This window comes from Dromaius novaehollandiae, chromosome 4 (assembly GCF_036370855.1).
Source record: "Dromaius novaehollandiae isolate bDroNov1 chromosome 4, bDroNov1.hap1, whole genome shotgun sequence".
In the NCBI taxonomy this organism is placed as follows: Eukaryota; Metazoa; Chordata; class Aves; order Casuariiformes; family Dromaiidae; genus Dromaius; species Dromaius novaehollandiae.
In genome coordinates, this window is record NC_088101.1 from 41,033,315 (window position 1) to 41,059,519 (window position 26,205).

General features: G+C 39.3%; 1 long non-coding RNA gene across 7 annotated transcripts in view; it reads right to left on the reverse strand.

Moving 5' to 3' along the window:
- The window catches only part of LOC112995290 (uncharacterized), a 209,553-nt gene that overhangs the window by 77,491 nt on the left and 105,857 nt on the right, over positions 1 to 26,205 (reverse strand). For 6 of the 7 annotated variants that reach the window (XR_010388986.1, XR_010388989.1, XR_010388987.1 and 3 more), the window contains one exon: positions 15,583 to 15,634. The exons of the other annotated variant lie outside the window; for it this stretch is intronic. This is a non-coding gene — a long non-coding RNA (uncharacterized LOC112995290). The remainder of the gene's footprint in view (positions 1 to 15,582; positions 15,635 to 26,205) is intronic. 7 annotated transcript variants of the gene reach the window in all.

The following is a 26,205-nucleotide window of genomic DNA, read 5'->3' on the forward strand; positions in this document are numbered from 1 at the left end:
TAATCCTAACTGTGCTTTTACCATTTTATCCTCCAATAGAAACAAATTAGAACACATTCTTTCCATACAGTAGCTTTCAACGCTTCTTTAGCTGACTGAACTAGAAATGTTCCCAGTGAAAGCCTTCCACCTGTCAGCCTCAGTGATACAGAGGATAAGGAAAACGTGTGCCATGGCCCAGATTCAATAAAACATGAACTGTTACGTAAGTTCCTAATTTATTTCAGGGAAAAGCTTAAGGCTTAAATGCTTTGTTGAGATCTGGTATTTGGCTGCCCAAAAGTTAGCCATTAATGGTATCTCTGTTGCATGCTCTAAACACTGCATGCACATTCTCTTGGTCCTCTTTGTATATATACATTTCCGTCTGGCCTCCATATTAACAATGGAAACAAGCTGATGGTCTGTTTTTCTGTGTAACGGTCTGTATGCCTCATATTCCACAGCCAACATTTTTTCTGCTGGCCCATAATTTACACTGTGATTTAAATAAGTTTAGAAGTATGAAGGAAGGAAGGACGGAAGGACGGAAGGAAGAAAGGGAAATTAATTTGATTCTTTTCATGCCTGTGAATCAAGAGCTCCAGCTGTGGTAAACTAATGCAAAGTATGTTAGTGCCAACATCAGCAGCCGTGGAACCGTCAGCTACCATGGATTCATTTAGACTTCGGTGAATGGATTCTGCACTGAGGCTAGTATGTTAAACCTTGTTCATAATGATGCTGACAAAAAGCCCATGGATTCCTGGCTAATAAAGTATTGAACTTATTTCTACCACCTTTGTTGTTTAATTTTTCTTCATCAGAAAAAAAATTACAATTTCTGAATCAAGAATATTAACTCTAGAAAAAGTTTGAATACAGTACATTAATGAAAAACTACATACTTTTGGTTAAGAGCATAACTGCCAAAAATGTGTACTGAACAAAGCTGTGAATTTTGACGAATATGAATTAAGAAAAGAACTTAGCATGACCCATGTTAGATCATGACAGTGTGTCTAACTGTGAGGGGCTGAATGTCTTCTGTTTACCCTGGGCCAAATCCTGCTTAGCTTCTCCAGTAAGGTGCAATTTTTATTGTATTTCAGGATATGGTTATTTTAAAATATGTGACTGTTATCTCAACACCATGCAAAAATATATTTGATTGAAACAAACAGACTTATTGGGAATATTAAGCTGGGTCTCCTAACTGACCTAGACAGTCTGCTGCTTTCATATATAAGCTATATCATAAAATCTTTTTTTTTTTTTTTTTTTTTTTTTTAATAAAAGATCATGCTCTACTATTCTGCTGGCTGATATTTATTTCCTCAGTTACTGTGAATGAAAGGCAATTCTAGCTTCTCATAAAAAAGACTTTTAATTTCTATCATCATTTTATTTGTTCTTCCTCTTCATTTTTCCAGTCTGAGTTCATTTTTTGAGTTATTAGTACAGTAGCCATATTGCAGATAAGGTTTCACTAGAGCTTTCTTTTGCAGCTTTAATATTTTGCCTTCCTTTACTGAAAATGCCTCTCCTGGTGTATTCTAGATCTCATTTGTCTTTATCATGGCTATACCACCTTGGCAACTCAGATTGAAGGATTTCTTTCTTTTAACCTTTCAAGAGCTGTTGAATATCCCTCCCATTTCTCAGAAGCAGTTCTCACAGAGTGACCTATTCCATCCATTCTAGTACTTCTGATCTAATCTCTCTCCTTGTTTATATGATTTAATCTAGCCTGTCCAATTTATTTGATCCTAGCTAATTTAATCCTGTCTAATTTAACCTACCCTTTTTAGCTCATATCATCTTTATGGCACTGATAGTAAGATCTAATAACTTCTTGTTAACAAAGGCTGAGTTCTTCAAGGGAGAAGAACCAGAAAGGAGACAGCTGCGGAGGTTTACAAGTTTGCGCCCTCACTTTTTCTCCTTGCAATCTGATGCCAATGTCAAATTTCCAGTCCTCTGAAACAGGTCCAAGAGGAAGGCTTTATTGTCTCTTCTATTGCAATTCCCAAGCAAGGAAAGCAGAACTGGCCCCAAGCAAAGGAGTCTGGTTATCATTTCTACTCCCCGCTCCAAAAGATTCGGGAAACTAAAGTGGGGCATATGTAATATTATCTTTTAATAAGTCCTATCTTATCTTGTTTTCAAAATTGAATTGGAAAACCTGCCAGCAGCAGAAAACAGAGCCAGGAGAGAAAAAAAGGCAAGCATTACTGTATAGATCAGCTGCTATACTTCTCCTGTGACTTTAGAAACAGAAGTCTAAAGACTTCAATACTTTTGACTAGATGGAAAAATAATACAAACCATTGTTCTAAAAAAAACCCATGAAAGGCATATTGCAAGTAAGGTGCAAGGAGATTATATTGACTGAGTATACTCTATAGCATTTTGGATCTCAGGGTAGCTGGATATAGACAAATATCTTTGCCTGGCAGTCGCCAACACTGTTGCCCTGGTACAACACACCTCCCTGCACCTCTCTCCCAACTTGTTTCAGCCTGCTCTGACCCTTTGTAGTCGACCCTGCCCATTTAAGATTTCCACTATATGCATACAAATGAGCATTACAGGGCCAGGAATAAGGTGCTGGAAAGGAGAATGGGGTGAAGCTGTCATAGGGAGAATAACTATGGGGGTCTGAATATTTTGTTTATTTGGGATCTAGTCCATGAAGGCTAGAGATACAGGTAGGTATTTGTGCCATGACAGAAGGCACTAGGAAATGCATATAACCCTGGTCAGCACATTCAAGAGCAAGGGATTCTGACTGGAACAAGTGTAAGGGATGATCAGAAGATCAGAGAATCTATGTCAAAAGCCTAACAAGCAGGAGCTATGTCTGCAGCACTGCTGGGAGAAGAGTTACCTAAACTGAAAGGCAGTTCTGACATAAGAACAAACTGATATAAACTAGTCGTGAATAAGTATGGAAAACTAGAGAAGGGAGCCTAACCATCAGAACTGAGAGTCTTCCAGTAGAAGCTTCTTTGAAGATGGAGGTAGAGCAAGACTGTCTCACCCAATTACATGTAGTAAGAGGGATTCATTGATGTAAGACTGTCCCATCTCATACCTTGTTATTAGATGCTGTTGGGTGTAGTAGGCGGATTTCTATCCCTTCTGTGCTTTATGGTGTACGTCAGCTCTACGCCAGTAAACAGCAAGTCCAGTTGTTGTGGCCAGTTTTTTGTGCTGTTCCTCTAACGCACAGCTGACCAGTTCAGACTGGTTGAAAACTCCTCAAATGAAATCCTGACTGCTGAGAGCAACAGCAAAGCTCCTCCTGAGCTCAGTTGTACCTTGCATCTTTTCTTGTTAATGCGCCAAGCCCATCACAAACACCACTGAATAAATGGTTTATATGCATGGTCTCTGCAGATGGCATCTCTTGGCTACTGAAGCTGCCTTCTCTCAGCCACATTACCTGAATCAGCCCTCCAACTCTTCTACAAGAACTGGGCTAGTCTGGAAGTAGGCCAGGTTCAAGGTGCCACATAGAGCTTCTGGGTACCCCTGGGGATAGTTAAGACACTCACTCCATCCATTTATTCTACACGTTTGGTAGAAATGTAGAGTTTCTATTGGATGGAAAGGAGTTTGTGCTGCTTGTTTTTCTCTTCTGTCAAGTTCCTTGCTTTTCCTCTTTGTTCATCAATTCTACCCTCCTTCTAAAGTCCAAGATGTCTTTCTAGTTAGCATGAGCTGGCTAGGATATGAAAGATAAGAATGCCAGGCCATACCTTCCATAATCACAGTCAGCTGGTCAGAACTGGGGGCGCTTTCCACAGTGCTGTGTGAATGCCATAGCAAATCTCTCACTCTGCAGTGATTTCCACCTCACAGAGCTCTTAGAGCTTTGGCTATACACAGATATATTCTTCTTGTATAATCTGAGGGATCTACACAGAGCTTGAAAACTCTAGGCACAGCTGAATGACACTTGTGATTAAAAGGCAACATTCAAAATGAAGTGGAAATAGATCATGACTTGACACCCACAGCAAAAAAGTATTATAAACCTCTGAAGGCTGCTCATATAAATCACTAAACAGCAATGCACCATAAAAACCCAAAAGAATGCAGCAGAAGAAAACAGAATTCAGTTTGTCTTTATTACTCAGCATTTGAACTGTTTTTTCACCAATTTACATCCAAAACTTGCCCTCTGTGCACTGGTGTTCCCTTGTTCTATACTTAGTTCACTAACTGCACATCTGCAGGGCCACATTCTCATCTTGATGTAGATCAGCATGTCTCCACTGGTACATCCCCCGAGACTCCAAGCCCTTCACAGAGCTTTATACTAGTGGCTGGGTACCAGCCTGAGGATACCTGCTGGGAGAATATACAGATGTGGCGTGAAGTGCCCCACACAGCTTGAACTACAGCTGCAAATTCCCTTTTGCAGGCAAGATAATCCCTCTGGGCTCTAAAAGAAATCTCTCCTCATTTCATTCTCCATGAGAACAGCAGAATGAAGAACAAGAAACATTAAATTATCTGGTCCATCACTGAAACTACTTTAGTCTCTCCCAGGGCCTCATCCAGTTTGGATACAGCCATGAACAGCTTCCCTGTATCCTTGTTCACATTTACTAAAGGTTACTCCTTTACCAGGAAGAACAAGCAATGACAGCTTCTTGACTCTCAGCCACCATTTCGGCAGCAGTAACAGTAGGTGTTTGCAGAGAACGGTCTACATGGCTGCAGCCCTAAAAAACTGACTTGCTGCTACTGCCATCAGGGAGCTTCCTGGTGCAGTGCACCCTGCCATCCCTGTGGAAGGCCTGGCAAATGAAGTAATGCCCCTTGCCTTCGAGGGGAGCAGAGCTAGCCTTCAGCCAGAATCCAGCCTGGAGTCTGCAGGCTGGACCATGCTGTCCTGTTACCTTTACCTGGGACATCAGAGGGGTCTCTTTTATACCATCTGATACATGCCAAAAATCAGGAGTGGGCCATTGGTTTGTGTGACAGAACTACATGTGGCTCTGCAAATACATGCCCTCTCTCTTTCCCATCCCTGTCCCACTGCATCAATGGGGATGTCTGCACATACCTCCAGGCCCAGCTACATACTAGAGAACTGAAAAGAAAGGAGTTCCTAAGAAGAGGAATAAATTTCTGTCCCTATCTGTATCAAGATCAGATAAGTGCACAGCTTCTGACCACAGCCAGGAAGCAGGGAGAAAAATGAATAACCTCAGAGATGCTACTCATGATGCAGAGAATATGAATGAGCAAACAGAATGAAAACTGGATGAAAGCTACTGGATGAGCATTATTCTGAGGCAGAAGGTAAATTAAGAAAGATAAAATTGGTGACTGAAGCAAAACATGAATTTTTATTGATTGCAAGATTACTACTGTTGTCAGTCTCCAGTTTTTCCTCCTGATATTCATAATCACAATATAGATGAACCAGCTAAAAACAGCTCTACAACATTAAAGACAAGAAAAACCAAATATGAGGAATTCAGAAGTCATCCTTGTTTTAAAGAATGCAAAAAACCCACTGACTGCTTGTAATAAAGGCTATATTCCTATTTGTTAGTGCAGGAGAACCCTTTGGAAGATGCACTGAACAAGTGGCAAGAGGAGAATCAGAAGTGGACAATGCCATAGAAGGTAAGGCCAGTGGTATCAGATCTGTAGTCTCCAAGGACACCAAGAGCTCACAAAGAGTAGGAGTAGATGACTAGTTGTGAGACTTGGCTAGGAGGCAGGTGTTAAGGCAAGTGTGAGATCCATTTCAGTGGAGGGGAACACACTGGAGAGGTTACTGAAGGGGACTGGAATGAGGAAAGGAACTCCAGTCATGCTGAATACTGCATCCAGTGAGACTGCAGGTAGAAAGGAGTAGTACAGGTGCTTGGAGGGAAAAGAAGATCCAAGCGTTTTCATGAGGAGGAACTGTGATATGCTAAGAATCATGATGAGAGAGACCTAAATAAAGGAAGGGGGAGGAGCACTGAGAGAGTGCTGGGGAAAAAGAAAACCAGAAAACCAAAACCAGTCAGGAGCTAGAATGGGTCACCAGAGACACAAAAGGTGAGAAGACGTATTTTTAATCCTGTGACTAGGGACAATGGGAGGAGTGAACTGAAGGAGACATAGATAGATGCCAAAGAAAGCTGGGCAGAGGTAGGAAATTCACCTGTGGTGTACGAAGCACATGGTGGTGTATGAAACACCTATGGAACACCTTGAAAGTTAATTCAAGGTGTATAGGGCACTCCACTGGCATGGTCTTAGATATACTTCTGAAATTATTTACTCCTTTCTGAATAATATGTATTTGGATTTAATTTTATTTCAGAATGTTGAAAGTAACATGAATAATTTGTTTCTATTCTCAGAATGGAAAGGGACTTGCACTGAAGGCCCTTTTATACTCCAGCACTGAGAAATGAAATCAGGCCCCAGTCACATTTTCTCCATGGTTAAGAATGTGTGAAATAATATAACCATATACATGATTTTTTTTCAATTGTTTTCATTTTTTTTTTTAACTCTAAGTTTTTACTTGCAAGCAGATCATGTGGTATTGCTAGGTGGTTCTTATTAGTCTTATTTTGATGAGTTTTTAATAGCTAGTCAAGTCTTGAATATTATATTGGGCATAAGTCATAAGTTCTTTGATATTTTCTACTTAGGTTTTGTGTATGTTGAAGGTGGGCCGCTAAGGGAGAGAAAATACTTTATACCTCAGGGCATCTGCTTTGAAACATGTATCATGTTCTTTTAGCTTTCAGAAAGAAGAATGCTGCAGGGAATTTATTATGCTGCCAATTTGTTATTAACAAAATAGCTTCTATTTAAAAAAAAAAAAAAAAAGCAGAGTCCAGTGACCTATGAAAAACTGATCTTTGTAAGCAGTCCAAGCAGTCTTGCTAACAACTATAGATTTCTCTCACGATCTCATTAATCAGAAAGGGAAGGGCAAAACTATATTGAGCTCCATTCCTTAGAGGACATGCCTCATAATCACAAAGTAAAAACTTTTCAAAGCTTTTTGCCTTTCTGCACTACAGATCCAAGCTTTTTAGTTATTATATATGCTGCCATCTAGCTTGAGCATTTGTTTAAAAGAAATTGTCTTTTGAAGATCATATTTTAGAAAAAAAGAGCTGAAAGTATTCTTGTCCCTTGTCTTCTGATTTCTGCGTGTTTCCTCTCTCGGACTGGGGTAAACACCATCATCTTACGCAGTTACGACGTGCTTGAAGCAGAGTTCCAATCTCTGCCAAGGCTTGTCAACAATAACATGAGTCATACAAGATACTATATGCAAAACTTGGGAGCACAGAAGACAGATGTACTGTACTTTCCTATGCTTTTGCTTGCATAGAAGTGTGGCTGGTCATCAAGTCTAATGTCCTACTTGAAGCATGACAAATCCTAATTAGATCAGGTCAGGTGCAGTTTCTACTAGCCAGATTTGAAAAACTTCTGAGTACAGAGATTTCACTACCTGACTGAGTAGTCTGTTCTAGCGCTGCAATGGAAATTTCCTATCATCCAACCTATACCTCCCTAATTGCAACTTGTGGACATTGCTGCTTGTTCTGGGACCTACCAATACCATGGTCCATTTTCTTTGTAACCGTCTCCCAAGAAACTAGGATACCTCTTCCTCACAGAGGCACCTTGGTCTCCTCTTCTCCAGATGAAAAAAGCCCCCCTTCCTCAAGCCCTCCTCATCAACCTGTCAGGTGCTCTCAGGCCTCTCAGGTGCCTGCTGGACACTTCTAATTTCTCAAACAACCTTCTTGAACTGGAAGGCACACCAGACAGTCACTCAGGTACAGTATCACCAGCACCAAGTAGAAGAGAATGACAATTTCCCTCAACCTGCTGTCCATGCACCTTGTAACGTAGCCCTGGACCATCCTGGAAACACCCAAGTAGCTAATACAGCATTATAAAATGTATTTGTAAATGCATGCATCTAGTAGTCAGGTATACCATTATATTACTTAGACCAATGATATTAAGCACTATATCACAACCATTTAGTAAACATGTTTTTTTCTCTTTGAGTCCAGTGACTTAATATCTCGACCAGAGAGAGATGATGATTTGGTTTCTCAGGTCATCCTTCCCAGCTTCTAGTATCCACATATATTACCAAATACATGTGAGAGAGTTGCTAGGATAGCTGCCTCCTACCCTACCACTTCATTTCATAACTTCATTTGCTCTTCCTTCAGACATTCCTTTCTCCATTAAGGATGTTGAAGGTCACATCTTTAGTGAGGAAAAATTTCTTATTTATAGCTTATTAACTGTATTAGGAAGCATTTTTCTAACTCTGCGTGAGGCCAATGAAAACAGCTTTGTTGCTCTTAGAGTTAGATTGAGCTTTCTGTGAGCATCTCTATTGCTGAGGAACAGCTGTCCCACATGAGGCAAGATTCATCCTTCTGAGATCTTTGCCTGTTTAGAGGGGATATTTTTGGGGGGTGGAAGGGATGGGGGGAAGAACAGAAGAACAGAAATCATTTCATATGCTTACTGAACACTAGAAGAGACTATTTCCTTGAGAAAGAGTAGGTGAAAGAAGGTAACCTCATTTAGGGACCTACACAGGACAGCGCATTGTCTCCAACAGAGAGCACTTTTCCAGAACCAGGAGCATTCTCCAGAATCTAGGAAAGAAAAGGGGTGGGGGTTTTATACCACAAATAAATCCAACAGAGGCCTGCATGCTTGGGTAGCTCTCAAATTCAGAGTTTAAGTGGGTAGAGGAGGGAACAGCAGGCCTACCCAGGCGCAGCAGGCTATAATGGACACAGGAAAAGGATCTTTCAGGTAATGAAATTTCTGCTTGTATTACCTATACCTGCATAATCACTGTTCTGCTTTTGTTTTCAAAGTACATTCAGGTGTATGGGAACATGGCACACACTTTGCCAAGAAACTGTGACCTGCATGTCTGAGTAAAATTTGCTGTAAAAGCACCTACAAAGCTAGAGGCTGCTGTTTTGTCAACCATCAGAAAAACATCAACATTCCAGATGCCTTCATACACGATCTATTTAGCAAACTATACAATATTTAAAGAAATGCAGAAACTGATCTAGCCTTAGAACGGATGAATAGTGCATTATAGCTAAGTAAGACAGTAGAAGAGAATAATGTTATTTCTTTTAGGTCCTCACCACCCCTAAATTTGCATGTTCTTTCTTTTGTTCCATGTATTGAGGCAGAACTATTATGACAACTCTGCTAGTCTTTTCAGGGAAACAATCTTCACTAGCTACAGAATAAAATATAAAAGAGATTATTTAATTGTGCAACCAAAAAGAAAGCATTTTGAAGTGAAGATGCATCTTGGATATTTTAAAAAATGATACAATGTTGAAATTTCTCAAATGTATCAGATTAGAAAGGTACATTGTGTGCTTAAAGAAGCAAAGACATTTAAATATCATCTTTCATCTCCCATGTTTATTCCTGTCAAAGTTCTGTGGTCAAGGGTGAGAACAAATATCTGTCAATACAATTCTCTGTTTCACAGTTGAAATTCTGACTCTGCTAAAATTATACCAAAAAATCCCATGGTTTCAATTATACCCACATTGTAGGGTGTAACCTACTCTGTGCAATCTTCTCTGTGATACTCACACCACTACAGGTTCAGCTATACCCAAGGCCTTTGCTCTGTTAGATCCCAACTGTGTAACTTTGCCTCAGACTTCTAAGGAAATTTTTAAAATGTGAGAGCTGTGAGGAATTCTGTAAAGCCACATGAGATAAGAAAGGTAGAATTACAAGCAGAAGTTGAGCTGTTAAGAAGAGGATCATTAGTAGCTCAAGGAGTCGAGAAGGAAAACACCAGTCAGAGAGATGTACAATTCTGAAGGTAAGAAAATAGTTGGTGAAAGATGGCAATTTGGTAACATCAAGGATCTCTTTCAGGGAGAAGCAGAGCCTGATCCTTCCCCTCCTGACTGATACCTGCCTGACAAGCTGCAAGCCTCTGGGCATCCTGTTAGAGGCAGTGAGCATACTAACGCTTACCCTGGTAGCCCATTAAAGCTCAGCTGTCTTCTGTGCACATTTGCCAATAAATAATTGCTGTATACATTTAAGCTGTACATATCCTGCTTGAAGAGTCTTTTTGTGCACAGCTAAAGGTGTCTGAATAAGGCGGCCCAAAGAGGGAGGGATATAAGGACATGAGAACTCCCAGCATTCGCCACAGTCCTGCTCCTGCAGCTGTCCAGAGGAGGATGCAGGCTGAAAAGGGACAGGTTTGTCTCAGCCAGTCTGAAAACAGAGCATGAAGTTTGGTTGTCTTTGGTTCAATATGGAACAGTATGCAGCTAGAATATGTGCCTGAAGCCAGGAATGGTATCCCCAATCCTGCAGGTTAAACATACCCTATGGAGAAGGATGTCAGTACTGCATATCATTAGTCTGCCCACCCTGAAATACTTTCAGCCATTGCTTGCTGGTGAAACTGTGTTTCACCGCTACAAATCGCAGGTGATTACTCCTCAGCCTTGATCAGAATGGTTACTGCCTCAGCTGCAGTGAAGTTACAAGACACTTAATTTGATATAGGATGTTTTCTGATTCAAATCTATTCTTTTAATATTACATCTTGGCAGATGCATTTCTCTCTGCTTGCGCTTTCTCTGTCATTGACTGCAAATGAACTGTTAGAATTTTTGGAATATGTTCAGCATATTACAGCACATTCATTATTTAACAGATAAAAGACATTGCCTCCTCCTCAAGTAATAATGATGCAAAACAACTGTTAAATAGAATTAGATAAGCTTAAATTTTAAAGTTTGGGTCCTAATTGGCTTTCAGAAAGACTGAAGAGTTGGCCTTGCCCATCTGTTTTAGGAGTTAGACAAAATAAAAGGAACTGATACATAACTCATGCTACAGAGAAATGTTTTCATGGAAAGAGACCCAAGCATTCCTTTGGCATCACAAAACGTGCCTTTGAAAAATGTTGTAGGGGCATATGAAGGCAGACGACTGGATATCTGATAGTTGCTTAAAACACACAAAAAACAATTTTATTCTCTCTACTGTATTTGCTTGAATTTCTGCCCATGAAATAGGTGGCAACACACTTAATATTCTAGGAACAGTCATGGTCCAAAGGAGCACTGTACAAAACACACCGACTCAGAGGAAGTAGCCATTAGTGACAGCAGACTACTCGTTAGCAGTCTTTCATATCATTCCTACTGTACTTCTCTATAAAATGATCTCTGAGGCGCCACACTAACTTAGATATTTAAAACCTTTGGGAAATGCTAAATATTAAATACTGGCACATATTAAATACTGATGATTGTTAAACATATATCCAAAAGCAGTGATTTGAAAAAACAAACTGGTTTAGAAATGTCTCAGTTGTGTGTGTGATGACTAGTATTATCCATGACCTCTACGTCTACCACTAATTTTTCTTATTATTCCTAGTCTGTATAGCACATACTAGATACGACTGTGATGAGGAATGCAGTTAGTGCTTCAAATGATGCTACTTACAGAGTTGTCTATAGTAGCAGTTTTAATATCTATACCAACAGAAGGCTGCCAGTCATTTTACATAAGCTCTGAACAACCCTGGAAGTTAATTCTTCTATCCCTTATGCTGAAATTTTTAGCTATTCTGTAATACCCACTGTCAGCTTCTGTTCTCAGTAATGGTAGAGGCAATCCATTTGATACTTGAAATATCAAATTGTGACCTACAGAACTTACAAAGACCCTCTCAACCTCCCCCCCCCCCCCCACCGAGTTATGATGATTTTGGAGCTACTTATTCACTTCAGTAGCAGTCCCTTATTCTGAGAGTATCATTACCATCTAGCATCTTTAAAGAAATCACAGAAGATACTTACCTGTAACCCATATGTCTCTAGCTAATGCCATTAGTACCATAGATAAAATGTTCAAAGAGCTAAAACCTCTTCTGGCAGCAGCTGTTTTAGTGAATGGGACGTGATAACTTCAGCAGTCTTCATGCTTCATTTCAAATTGCAGCAGGGTGCGAGTTTGCAAGAATAAGTGAAATTGCTATGGAGAAAGCTTTTCTCTGGCTTGAATTTTGATAAACAGCTCAGAAGAGTAATACAAAAAAAAGCTGATTCTCTTTCAATTTCAAACTTCCAGTGAATTCACAGTTTTAGAATTTGGCAGATATTTGTAGCACTATTTGGAAAACTTTGAGACTCCTTGAAGAAGCTGCTAAGAATCCTCAGAGTTATTTTTCTTAGTTATAGTCATTGTCCTTGATTGTGCCAGTTTAACATGTTTCCCATGATCAAACAGATACTATACCAATTTATTTTTTAAAACTGGCAACACCAGTGGTCTTCATACTTACTGTGGAAAGTGTCTATATACCCTTGACAAACAGTTAGTGAAACTTGACTTACACAGATAAGTTCAAGCCCTGATAATTGCTGGAGAGTTAGTCCTGGAAGGAGAGGAAAACAGAGATATTCCTACACCACCTCTGTCAAAATGCTATGATTTTCCATAGGTCAGATATCAGATAACAATCCTTGCTTGGTGCTAAGTAAATCTCTGTGTGATACACTGCCCACTGCAATGATGTGAGATACTTTACTGAGTTTCACAGACTCTAGGTCAGAATCTTATTTAACATATATCTAATAGTTATTTAAAAAGTATAATAATAAATGTACTTGGATATACTGGAAAAGTATTACCAAAAAAAGACTGAAAGCTTAGAACAGATTACAAGCCCTCTCCTCTATTTGAAAAGTGACCAATTTTTAATTAATGTTCTATTTCATCAAATTGAAATTTCTTTTGAATGAGAAATACGCGAGTATAGAACCAAGTGAAATTATTCAGCTATTCCTTTTGCACAGATGGACATTTACGTGAAAGCTACTACTGTGGTTTTTGTACAACTGGGATAGGAGAAACCAAGTAAGGCCTAACATTTATGATCAACACAGTCAAAGGAACGCTAACAAGCAAAAATACTAACCAGCTCGTTATTCTTTTCATTCACATAAAAGACAGACTAACCAATAGTTGCTAAAGATACTGTCCAGGGAAAGCCACTCCAAAGAATTACCCCTCAAACATGCTGTTTTACACTCCTATATCATTTACTTGGCAAATATTTTCCTAACTATGTGTTCTAACCACATTCTATTTAACTAAATTATTCACTTACATAACTTCTATACTAAGATCATTAATGCAGTTCTGTCAGTACAGCCTAACCTTGCAAACTTCTTATCAAAATGCCCCTACAGCGAAATAGTTTCGAGATCTAGTCTGCAAACATTTCAAACAAGCAAGCAATCATATCTGTTTCCCCCCACTTAACAGAAAGCAGTATCAGCCTGCCTTGGCAAAAAGAAAACTAGAATCATTATAATATGCATGCCAAATAGTGCAATTCCCAAGGAACTGGACATCAAGAATGTATTTTTGTTTGCTTGTATTACCACAGTGCTAAACAGCCCTTAATATAGTCAACTATATGTACTTTCAGTTTTGCTGATAACAATCGATGTCACCAAATTAAATCATATGACTGTCAGACTTTCACACAGTATTTTTGAGCAATCTCCTACCTACAAACAATAACTCTCAGCTAATTACTCCCTGTTCTAACACCTCTGAGTCATAGTTAATGGCAAAGGAATTGATGGAAAAATACAGAATTTAAAGGACAGGACATAGCTTCCTAAACATAGGCATCCAATGCCACATTAAATGCCTACAGTATCCTACCTGGCATACAGCTGCCATTGCAGAAGGCTGTAAGTCTCCCATATGTCACATGTCATATCTGCCAGCTCCTTGCAGATGTCTTAGGCACTCAAGGGAATCTAAAGCGTCACTGCATACCCGAGATTAGTCAGTCACTTAGCATCTTTGATGTCAGAAGAATTGCAAACAAACAGACAAAGCAACTTCCTAATTTAAAGCTTACAAGTATTTACTATTTCTGGACATCTACTAGGCTTTACTATTATACTCTTCAAAATTTCTTATACATTTTCAGAGCACTGTGTGAGGTTTTGGTTGTAAAAAATCTATCGGAGCTATTATTTTGTGTTTAACCCCCACACAGTGTTTTGAAACTATATGGGCTGATATTTCATGGCACAATAACTCAAAAAAATCAGCATGTTCTGTGGTTTAGCTGCTGTTATTTTGGCAGAGGAATGGCTGGAAAATGGGGGGGGGGGGGAAGGATTTCACATTTTAAGAATGCAGAGGTGATTTCTGGGAAAATGCATCAAAAATTCACCCAGTCACCACAGTATGACTGTTGGCTGGGAATGATAAATATATTTAGAGATATATAGGATTCATTTTTCCACTCCCTATCAATATTACTGGGCCTTCTGCCTGAGTAAGGAGTGCAGAAATCATATACAAGCAGTATTGATCTCATTGAAATTAATTTTCCTGTATGCAAATAAAACCATAGTACAAGAAACTGGGACATCAAGAACTAGCTTCCGTATGAGGAGGGACTAAATTGCCTAGGTCTCATCAACATGAGACAGGGCCAAGGAGAGGTAAGTGACAAGTGGCAGCTCCAAGACCCAGGGAAATCCAGTGGAACTTGCAAGAAGCTTGTTTATAAAACAAAAACAAAAAAACCCCTTTCCCTCCCCCTCTCACCCCCAAGCAAAGCACAGCTAAAAATGCAGAGTTCCTCAGGACAAATTCATAGAACTGAATCCAGAAAGGGCTGTAAAAGGCACATACCCAGCAGGCATCAGGAAGTTCCCGAGCTGCAGTATTGGACCTTGGGAAAGTATCACTGTGTTTGACCTATTCTTACATGCTTCCCTAGGCATCCATTGCTGATCACTGACACAGTGCAATAGATTATTAGCAATAAGCTTTCAGTTTCAGAAAAAAGTAACACTGAAACAGCCTGAACATTTTCCCCAGAAAGCCATCCTGTGAGGTTCAACATTCTTCTCCAACAGCTAAGAATATCATGCACTTGGCTCATGCTTTTGAACCCCACAGAGCAGAAGGGCTGAGGTTCAGGTAAGAGTGATCTGAGAGTTAATGACATTAAAATACCTCATTGCTTAGGTTCTTTTGTAGGGGCTACATCATCATTTTAAGAGTTCAAAGCATCTACCTGCAAAATTATTTACATTTCCCTAAATTCACATTCTGTCTTAGATCTGTCATATTAAATTAATTTACACTTGTGAATCAAGTTATTCTGTTGTTCTAAATTCTGTTGAATTCAGTGGGATGCCACTTGACCCTCTAAAGTTTTTCTGCTTGCAGACACAGGCAGAAATTGACCATTTTTTGAAAAATCCTTTATATTTTCAGCATTACATAACTGCTTACAACATGCAAATTTGTGGAATTCTGGGTGTAATGAAGTAAAAGTCTTATTCAGTCCTTGCTAAAATAACAACCCTGCAGCCAAAACTCATAGGCTTAAATACAGTCTAAAAATGTGAGAAATCCTGCTTCCCTAAAGCCTTGTAGCAGGAGTAAGGCCACCACTGTTGATGAAGCAAATTCAAATAGACCCTAGTCAGCCCTCCTGCAAGACAAAAAACATGTTACCTGTGGACAGAGGAACTCTTGCTGATTCAAATTTCACTCCTGTCTTTGAAGCCTAAAGAAAAAAAAAATTACTTAATCTCTTCTTCACAAGTCACAGTTCCATTCATCAATAAAAGCAAGGGACAGATTTACCAGAAAGTTTCTCTTATTTCCCACTTTAACTGGAAAATCCTCTTTTGCTTAGTGGCTGCTACAGATTGCTGTCAGTAACTTACTTATGTCTCTTTTGTGGTTAATTTATTAGCATGCAATAACACAGCTTTCTTCCTTTCCTTCCCCTTCTCCATTTCAACTTAAAATGATTTAGTCAACAGAGATACAAACAGTTCTTTCTGCTTTGAAGTTATTAGGACACCAAAACTATGAAACACTAGTAGAAAAAGCTGTAACATGCCCTAAATCCTCTCTAGACGTAATATTCCAAACCTGATGTGTCCTGAGGGCTACTGTGTGCCCTTCGGTCACTTGTGAGATAGTACTTCTAAGACTTCAGTCTGTCCCAACAGGAAACAAGAGACATTATTAACAAGGAAGAGGCTGCTCCCTCTCTGCTCCTGGAATATACTTCACAGATGGGAATGTGAGCTGAAAGCTGAATTCTACTTACCACAGGAGAGTTTTTGCTTTCCCTTCTGACTGTAGGGCACTAAGCAATTCTGATTAAACCTTGCAGGCTCTAAATAACTCACAGGAGAAAGCATCGAAGGCTGTAAGCTTGCTGACAAAGTTTAAGAACTATTCACAGCAGTTTCAGGAACACACCACTCTCAACTACCTGTATTTGCTTCACCTCCAATGTCTAATACCACATCCAAACCTAGCTACAAGTGACTGTCTTTTCCATTTGTACCCAGCAGGCTCTGCTAAATTCACCTCCCACATTGCCATGAAACCAGCCCTTAAGACCAGTAGTGTTCCTTGATCTTTCTTACAGTTTTTGAACTCCTTTTGCTCAAGCACAATATGAAGAAAGGGAGGCAGTGCTGTACAGGCTCTTAAGCTTACCAAGAAGGGGATTTTGGTTCTACAATACAGCATGAGCACTCCCTGCCTACATGCAGCAATTATCTCAGTTGTGACCCATAGCCCATGCATCAGTCTTCTACAACTCCTGCATCAACTCACTACTTCCTAAATGCTGTTTAGGTCAGTTTTGCCCCTTAAACCAGCCTCACTATCAAGATTTTTCATTATCCTTTCATAGGCAATGGGCAGAAGAAAGAGTTGAAGTACCACAGCTTTCTACTCCAGAAATAGGCAAAGCAGAAGCTATCTGCTTTCCCCTTATCTTGCCTCAGGGTGAGACTAATTAGGCTGCTGAAGGGAGGATTTCCAGAGCAGCTGCAACAGAGTGCCTGCAGCCCTGGAGATATGATCATCCAGCCAGCAACAGGAGCCTTCCTCCATGTGCACCTAAGCTCTCCGAGTGCATTAACATACCTCCCCTCAACACAGTAGCAGTTCCAGCTGGCATCCCCTCCCTCTAGAAAATTTCACAGGAATTAGCAATGTTCCCCAGGTCTTCAGCTACATATACCCCTAGTCCAGTTGCTGTTTGGGGTCTGTTGCATAAAAGCAGGTGTTTGTAATTGAATTATTGGAGGTCTCAAGTTATTGCTACACTGGATGCGTAAGTCCCCAAAACTGGCTATGTGTAAGCCAAACTTGAAACCTGAGGTCCAGAACAAAGATAGTGGGGCTGTAGCCACATCAGTTTGGGCCTAATGTTAAACTGTTTCTGGATTTGAGCAGACAAATACATGCAACACTGTGCTGAACCATACTGACTTAAAGTTTGAGATTACTTTGACTCAGGTACTGTATTCCAGTTGCAAAGACAGATCTGCTTTTTTACTCTGAAACTGTGTGGGTGGGCAGGAGAGTGTATTCAAAACATCTATACCTGATAGGGATATATCTGCTGCTTGTGAAAGCCAAAGGAACTTTCATTTAAGCTCTGCCAGTTTGTGCAGTATGGTTTCGAGGTCCCTGTTGTATCAGCCATAAGAGCAACCACTGTGCGCACTTGGTAGACACCTAAGAAAACCAGAATGGCCATACTTCTACCACCCCAAACCTAGTGCTGGAAATAGTGGCTGAAGAATGAATTCTAGTGGTCTGCTGGAACAAGCCTGGAAAAAAACCCAGACCCCAGTGTGAACAGTTTCTGAGATTTTTCTTCCTACACAACATCAGTGAAAAGATAGAACATTTTTTGTATTTAAATGTCCTGCAGTTGGTGACATACCTGCTACTTTAACAGGTATAACAATGTATATAATAACATTTAATTCACAGCTCCCAACTGTTTTATTATCCTTCAACACAACTGAAAAAATCCAGACAGAAGGAGATAAGGTTAATCTGCCTGTGGACAGTTAGCAAATCAGTGGCTATGACAGGGATAGTAACTGTGTCTGCTGATTTGCAAGTCATTGCTCTGTCAGCAATCATGACATCTCTCTGGAAAACAGGTGACTAAAGATAATGCTCCAAGCCAACTGAGGTTATTAAAATTAGAGGCATGTAAGAAGGCTAAATGATAATGTATCTAAATAATATGGCTGAAAAGCCCTTATTCTCAGGTGAGGTACACTAGTGAAGTCCTACTGCAGGGAGACTCTACTGATAGAGACTCCTCACCTGAGGATTCAGCCCCTACTCATTAACTTTGCCTTTTAATTTTATCTGTAGACTGCATTAATTTTTAATTAGTAACATAATTTCATTGCCTGTGATGAATTAGATGTAACCAATTCCAATTCATTGCAAGGGCTAATGTTCCTGGGTTTTGCCCTTAATAGAATTATTCAATAATAATGTAATTGCTCATGGAGCCACCATCTATTATGCACTTCCTGTTTTTAAAAAAGCATCTTCTTTGACTTAGTATACAGGAAACAGCCAGGTTAGGAGTCACAAGAGGTGTCTTTCAAATTAAAGTTACATTTACCTCTATAAGCTAATATGGACTGAACTGTGAGATGAATTAGAACTTCTAAAAACTTCTCACTTTAGTCACTTAAATGTTTAAACAAGTTCACTTTATGGTAGTTCAAGTAGAGAACCAAGTCATGCCCCTCTCCACAAGTGACGTAGGTCTGCACAAACAGAATTCCCATTCCTCTTCTGGTCACCACAATCCCTACAGTACTCTGCTGAGGAATACAGAGATAATACTGGAGCTGGGGCTAAGGCTAATGTTTGCTGTCTTTCCTCCTGCCCTGTAAGTTCCTGCAGCCCTTTGTCATAATTAACTTCACACAATATTAAGATATGCATCTGTATTTCTTCCTCTGCTCCCTGTCCTCACAAATATCAGAGAGCTGCTCTAGCCAGTCAGGAGCTAAGTAGCTTGTTAGCTAAGTATTTGCAATGTGGTGGAGAAGCAGCACTGAGGGTTATAGTTTTACTGGGATTTATGGAGCTTCCTGCAAGAATGATATTGAATAGTCTCAGCAAGTGGACTTGGTGTGGACTCCAAGTGGAGATTTTGCCACAGAAAATCTCTCCAATTGCTGTTAATATGTGATGAACAAGGAACCTTAAACCTGGCTTGTAAAATGAAATGTAGCTGCCATTATACCCAAAGAAATATCGGTAGTTCCAAGTCACCCTGTGCAGAGCAGGCTGAAAATCATGATGCCATGGATTCCTTGGCAGTATTAACCAAAATGCTTGAATAAAACTTACCTAGATGTGTCTACATCCAGTGCAGTTTCATGTCCTGAGTACAACAGGAGTACTCTTAAAGGCATAATCTCTTCCCACTGAATGAAGAAAATTTTTGGCCAGATCTTCTGTGATGTAAATCCTAGAGTTGCAAAAGCATTTTACACCACTGAGACTCTTGCAGGATATTGGCTTTTACCTGATCTTCTTTCCTGCACTCTGGAACCAGGAAAAGTTTAAAGAAAGTGTATTCCAGTTGGGGGCAAGAGGGAGAATGGACTGATTCATGCCCATTTGCGTGACTTTTCTTGTAGTCTTCAAAGATAACTTCACTCATGAGTTTTAGCTTTTTGACCCTTTTTTCACTCATGCTTGAAAACTGTTTCTACAAAGTCCTAGTTCCTATGGATCTATTTTAAAGGAAACAATTTTCTATCTCCCACTACTTATGTATTCCAAAGAACCTAAGAGCCATTTCTAATTGATAGAAGGACATTGTATCTGGGAGTAATGACTGCAGGTTCATGTGTCTAGCCAGGCTGTGGAAGACATGCCCCTAAGAGTTGCTGTAGCTTCTGTATGATCTTTTAAGCAGCTGTAGATTGACAAAGTCATACATATTTGCACAATGTTAAAGAGAAAAGCATATTTTGTGCAAAATCCTAAAGATAATAGCTCCCATAGTAATATAGGGGACCAGATATTTATTTTGTATGCACGGAACTCTCCTGCAAAAGTGTCCTATAGCATCAGATATGATATACTGTTTCTTCAAATATTTTCAATATTAAGTCATATCCTATCAGGTAGCATTGAAGGGATTGTAGCTCTAATGCTTTACCTAGGAAGAAAGAGTTTAGGAAGAAACTACGAAGGCAAGATTTCACTTTTTCTTAATCATTTTGCGTCTTTGGCTTACTAATCTTTGCTATTTACACTTCTTATTACTCATTTAATAACACTAGGAGAATTAAAGCAAAAAATCTTGTATTTTGTATTTCATTCAAGCATGTTCCTTTTCTGCTCCCTGTTTCTCTGACTAGCCATTTCACTTTATGCATGAAGAGGTATTCAACTGCTGATAGGAACCAGTGTGTTGCATTGCTAGGGCAGCCCTACGAAGCTCTGACCCCCTCTGTTTTCCTAAAGATAGCCTCATGTTGATACCACAACCCATTTTCTTTTGTTTTTAAATGTCACTCATAATATTTATATTCTGAATATTTACATTAGGAATATTTTGTACAGTTGCCTAAATTGTCAAAAACGATCATTTTGCTTTTGCTTCTGTCATCCTGGACTAACTGAACTTCTGTTAAAAGGTGCATCTGGATTTAAGCAGAAAATCAACCAATGAATTGGAACAAGCAACTGTGCTGAGTTAAGTTTTCTGACAACAAAACCTGGGCTTTACTGAAGGAAGAACTCTGTCTGTGCTTAATCACTAACTCCACAAATACTGAAATATCTTCCAAAAAACTGTCTTCTTATGTGCTGTGCTGTAATAAATGCACTGTATTTCTGCATATAACTAGAAACACCCTATTGAATTGTTACAATTTGGAGGCTCTCATGAAAGTAAAAACTTATCCATTGTTGATCTCTAGCACTAAAGCACCCTGGTGTTGACAGAGGAAATTATCTTTTACTAACGCAAAGGTGAAGTGAGTTCCCTCAATCTAAATAAAATCATATGAGGCTGAGCAAACCTCTTCCCCTTCCTATTGCTAAACATGAATACATATTCCATTCTAGGATGATTTAATCACCTGATAGTACCTCAAAATGAATGGCTCCTGTGCCCAAATTCACCTAGGGTGTAAGCAAATTGAGCAGATTTTACATCTGGGATGGTTTTAGTTGCTTGGAATACTAAATTGCACTGGCTTTTCAGCTACAGAGGCACCAACAAGAACAACTACAACAAAGGAAAAGAGCAGCAGAAAGTAAGCATTATTTGTAAACACTGAAATGCCCAAGAAGGTCGAAAAATGATAAATGACAGCAATCCAATGCTGAATGATATTAAAGTTGTTCAGACTTTTTTCCTTTGTTTGTCCTAAAAAATTAGTAATTAATAACAAATGAAATGTAAAAATTTCTAAATGTTTTATGTTTTTGATGGTTTGCATCTGACTCTTCCGCATTATGCATTGGTACCCAAATCCTTTCCTATATATTTCGAACCAACCAAAAATTTAATGATGTTCTTTTTTCCAGCCTGTCTCCTGACCATAACATTTCCTAGGTGGTAAGGGATGGGGATGTCATTCTTTATTAAATACCTTTAAGAACTGAGTTTCTCTTTGGTAGCGGTAGTATGTTTTGGAAATGAGACAGATCAAAAGTATGTATTTGAGTGACTGAAGCCTAGCAATTTGTGTATGTTTAGTATGTTTGTGTATGTTTAGTAAGCTATCCGGCCCCTAAGTGGCTTTGTGACAATATTACAAATGCTAAAGAGCCCCTCTGACATGGAAAATTTTGCTGATTCTCCCATTCTTCATGTTAAGCTTTTCGCAGACCACAGGAAATTTATCCTTGTTCATTGGCAGTAGAAACTTTGCTCCTGATTGGTGACAATGGTTCTTTATCAAAAAATGAAATGCACTAGAGAGACTAAAGCTTTCTGGGAATCCCCATTCTTGTACAATAACGTTGTTTCCTGGCAGCCTCATACACTCAGTGCTTCCCTAGTACATCGACAAGTAACAACTGAATGGGAGCTCTTCTTGGTCTTGCTGTTTCAGGAACTGCCAAAGTTCATTTTTCAAGATGCTGCTGCTGCATGGGAATTGATGGGATTACTTAGTTGTCCCCAAAAGATGTCAGCAAAAAGTTATAACAGAAGATCTGTGGAACTTGGGAGTTTCTAAGAAAGGAGTTCTTTTGATCCAAAACCCCAGCCATCCTGACCCTTATTTAACTTTCACTTCAACTCAATCAGTCCAAGCTTTCCACTGGGAAAATTTCTGATAAGAAGCAGCATTCAGTATTACTCAGTCTCTTCATACAGTTACACAGGCCTATTATAACAGAAAGCAGGTGTAAACCTCTGGGATGTTTGCTAGCTTCTGTTCAGATAAAATCCTCCGAGGTTGTTATCACTGAACGAAAACCACTTTGTTCCCATTGTATACACAGAAGGACAACTGTACCAAGTTGAAGGTGAGGCAAACACTTCTTGAAGGAAAATTTCAGAACAATACCATCAGTTTTAAAACCTATGTTTAATTAAAAGAGGATGCCACAGTTCAGTTTGCAGAGCTGCTTCTACTGTGTTTCATGGTGACTGTTAACTTCAGAGTGGGAAATTCAGAATCAAATATTTCCAGCCAACTGAATGAGAAACATTCAACAAATAATAACAGACAAAAGAAACAAGGAGATTGAAGTTCCCTTTCTTCAGTCAGAGATAGTCACAAAGCATTACAGAGTCTTCTTGAATCAGATTTGTCCTTATGGATCCACTCAAAGATTATTTGCTTAACTGTTTCACTATCTTAAAAGAAGCAACTTATATCATGTTATGAAGTAACCATTGATAAGTTGCAACATAGTCTTAATGACTGCTATCCTTCCCCCATCTTTCTCTACTGTTTTGCAATTCTTGCCTTTGTGCTATGCCTGAGTGTGGTTTGCTAGATTCACAAAGAAACTGAGGTGCCTAACTGCCACCCTAGAGATGTATGTCAAACACTTAGGTGCTACTAAAATCCTTAAGTCTATATTGATCTGTCACCTATCCTGTAGGCATATGCACCTACTTTTCCTCTAGCAGTTATGTGCAAAAGCAGCTGTGTCCTTATGTCACCAAACAGCACCATGTTCTAGCTCAGGCAAAATTATCAACCTAGGCTTTCCCCTGCCTATCTCACTCTCAGAGGCCAAATTAGCCTGATGTTCTTGGACCAGGCTGCGTTTCAGACAAAAGACAACTGGGGGACAAGACTTTCTTCATGTAGATATTGTGTTTTTGCTAACAATCATTGGTTAGAGGACTTACAAAGTGATAAAGCTCCATTTCACAGCTCCATCCTGTCTGATATAAAATAAAGATTGGTTGGAGGTTTCTCAGAAATTAGCAAAATGCTGCAGTCACCAGGGACTGTTGTGCTAAGAGGAGGCAATCACAACCTTCTCTGTTGAGGATGGTTAACTTCCCATTAGTAAGTGAATATGCATTGAGTTGCATAGAAAAAGAGAGTCTGCAAGGAAGAGACTGAGTCTGTAGACCATAGAGTCACGTTCAAGCCTCTGTTTAAACAAATGTCCAATTATTGGAACAAACATCTCTGACAAAAACAACTGTGAGAGCATTAACTCTCACTACCGCAAAAGCGTAGGGGTAAACACACTCTGCTGGGATGTGGGGGACCTATGGCTAGTCTTCAGGGTAACTTAAGGAAAGCAAGGATGTGAAAGGAGGCCTTCCACCTCCTAAAACAGTGCCTTAATCAAAGTCTCTATTTCCTTAATGAAGACACTTGACTCACTGTAGCCAATTCCCCTCCTGCCACAACTTATGGCTGAGAATCCTCATCAGACACTTCTCTCTCCTTACATTGTGGGGTACCGCCTGCTTTTGAGGCCACGTGAACCAGTTTGCTGGCTTTCATGAACTCCGTTCTTAGGAGCCCCAACCTCTTCTTATGCAGGGAGTTGGGTACTTTACACAGGACTAGTGGTTGGGGGGACATGGAAGTCATATGTTGCAATATCGACATTTCTTTGAATTTAAACTTTCCTTCTCCAAGGAGGAATATCTTACTTGGAAATGCTTAGTATCTTTAGTAAGGTGATACACAGTAAGAGTAAATACTGACAAAATAGTTACAGGAAGAGAAAAAGAACTGTTTCAGCTAAAGACCATCTGAAGATATGAAGACCATCTTACTTGCAAACTGACACGAGAAAGAACCTTGTGAATCATGATGTGCATGAAACAACCTTTTCAAAAAGATGATTCTCTGAAAGATACTGTAACAAGAAATTCTTAGTTGTTTCCATAATAGAAATGACTTGATTACAGAGAAACTCTAGAAAAGAAATCTTTTTCTTTCTTTTTTTTTTCTTTTTTTTTTTTTTTTGGCAGCTATATTTATAATCCTGTATTTGACAGATAAATATAAAACATATATATGTTTTATACATAAAACAACTGAAGCACTATGTGTAATTCTATTCTGTAAACAATTTGGATGGAAACTTGGAGGAACGATGGAAACTTGAAGAATATTTTCCCCTTTAAAATATCACAGTTACAGTCTGATTCTGAAGAAAGAAACAGATCCCTAAAGCAATACTGTAGTTAATGTATCTCCAGGAGCACACAGTAGCAAAATGTGATGGCTGGGATAAGTATTTTGCTATTGCTCATTATCTGACTCACCTAGAAGTAGTTTGGTACAAAACCAATTATAACATAAAACATATGTTTATATGCAGCTTTGTGTGTAAGTTATTAGGCACCACTAATAGTGATTCAGAAGAAAGTTCCTTTGGTGTATGTTATTTGCAGTCTCATTTGCAAACAGCATGCCTCATGAATAAGTCATGAAGCTGCACTGAAAAGTTGTTTTGAGCATTTATTTGGTGGGATTACTTCAACTATATGCACATGCGTAAGTCATTGCGGGAACACTAGTATAGCATTCCACTGACCAAATCCAAGAGAAAAGCATAGCAAACAAATACAAAATGTAAAAAATAACTACTGAAATGGCAGTTTATATTTGAATAAATATGCTTTACCTCTTGTATTTCTGATCCATTAATATACATTCCACCTGGATTTACTCAGTGGAGTGTTTTGGCACTGTTCCTAGTGTGATATCATCATACTAGCGCTACTAAGATGATGAAGGGACTGGAGTATCTCTCATATGAGGAAAGGTTGAGAGACCTGGGACTCTTCAGTCTAGAGAAGTGAAGACTGAAGGAAGTTCTTATCAATGTATATAAGTATATGAAGGGAAAATGTAGAGAGGATGGAGCCAGGCTCCTCTCAGTGGTGCTCAGTGATAGGATGAGAGGCAATGGGCACAAACCAAAATACAAGAAGTTCCATCTGAACATGAGGAAAAACTTCTTTACTGTGTGGGTGACTGAGCAGTGGAACAGGCCGCCCAGATGGGTTGTGGAGTCTCCTTCCTTGGAGATACTCAAAAGCCATCTGGACATAATCCTGGGCAACTTGCTCTAGGTGACCCTGCTTGAGCTGGACTAGATGATCTTCAGTGGTCCCTGCCAACCTCAACCATTCTGCGATCCTTTGATTCTGTGATTTACTATCAGATGATCCCATAATCCCTGCTACATGATCCCACGACTTCACTCTATATCACAGGTAAAAACTTGAGCCTCATAAAGTCAAGAGAGAAATTCTGATTTCAGAGGGATCAGAACAGCAAATAATTTCAGCGTTTTCTCCAGCAGAGAATACACTGTCAAAATAGCTACAGTGAAGGTTGGAATATGCTAACTAAATTTGACTTATAGTTTTTTTTACTTATATTTGCTTATATTACCTGTTCAGCATCCCTCACCTAGACTGTACACTGCCTGCTTTGAGGGCACTTATTTCTGCAAACATATTCCTAGGTCCTCATGTGATAAAAGGTTGTAGAATTACAGCTGGTTGAAACACAACTGTATGACAGCAAAGAAATTACTATGATATCTCCTATCTCATAAAGGGTATTTACCAGATTGCTTTACTGATTGGAGTGCACAATTTGACTAAAAAATAAATCCACTAAAAATGGAAGGTATTGTAATAAGAGCAGGACAATACTTTTTTGGTGACTAGGAAATTTAGAGAAAAATGGCCAGTGGAGGGGACCAAAGCTTTTGAGAATTTGGGCTAAATTTAATGAAGAGTTCATGCCACAGAGAAGGATTTGTTAAAAAGTCTTGGGACTTTCTATTTCAGCTTTATTTAAACAAAAT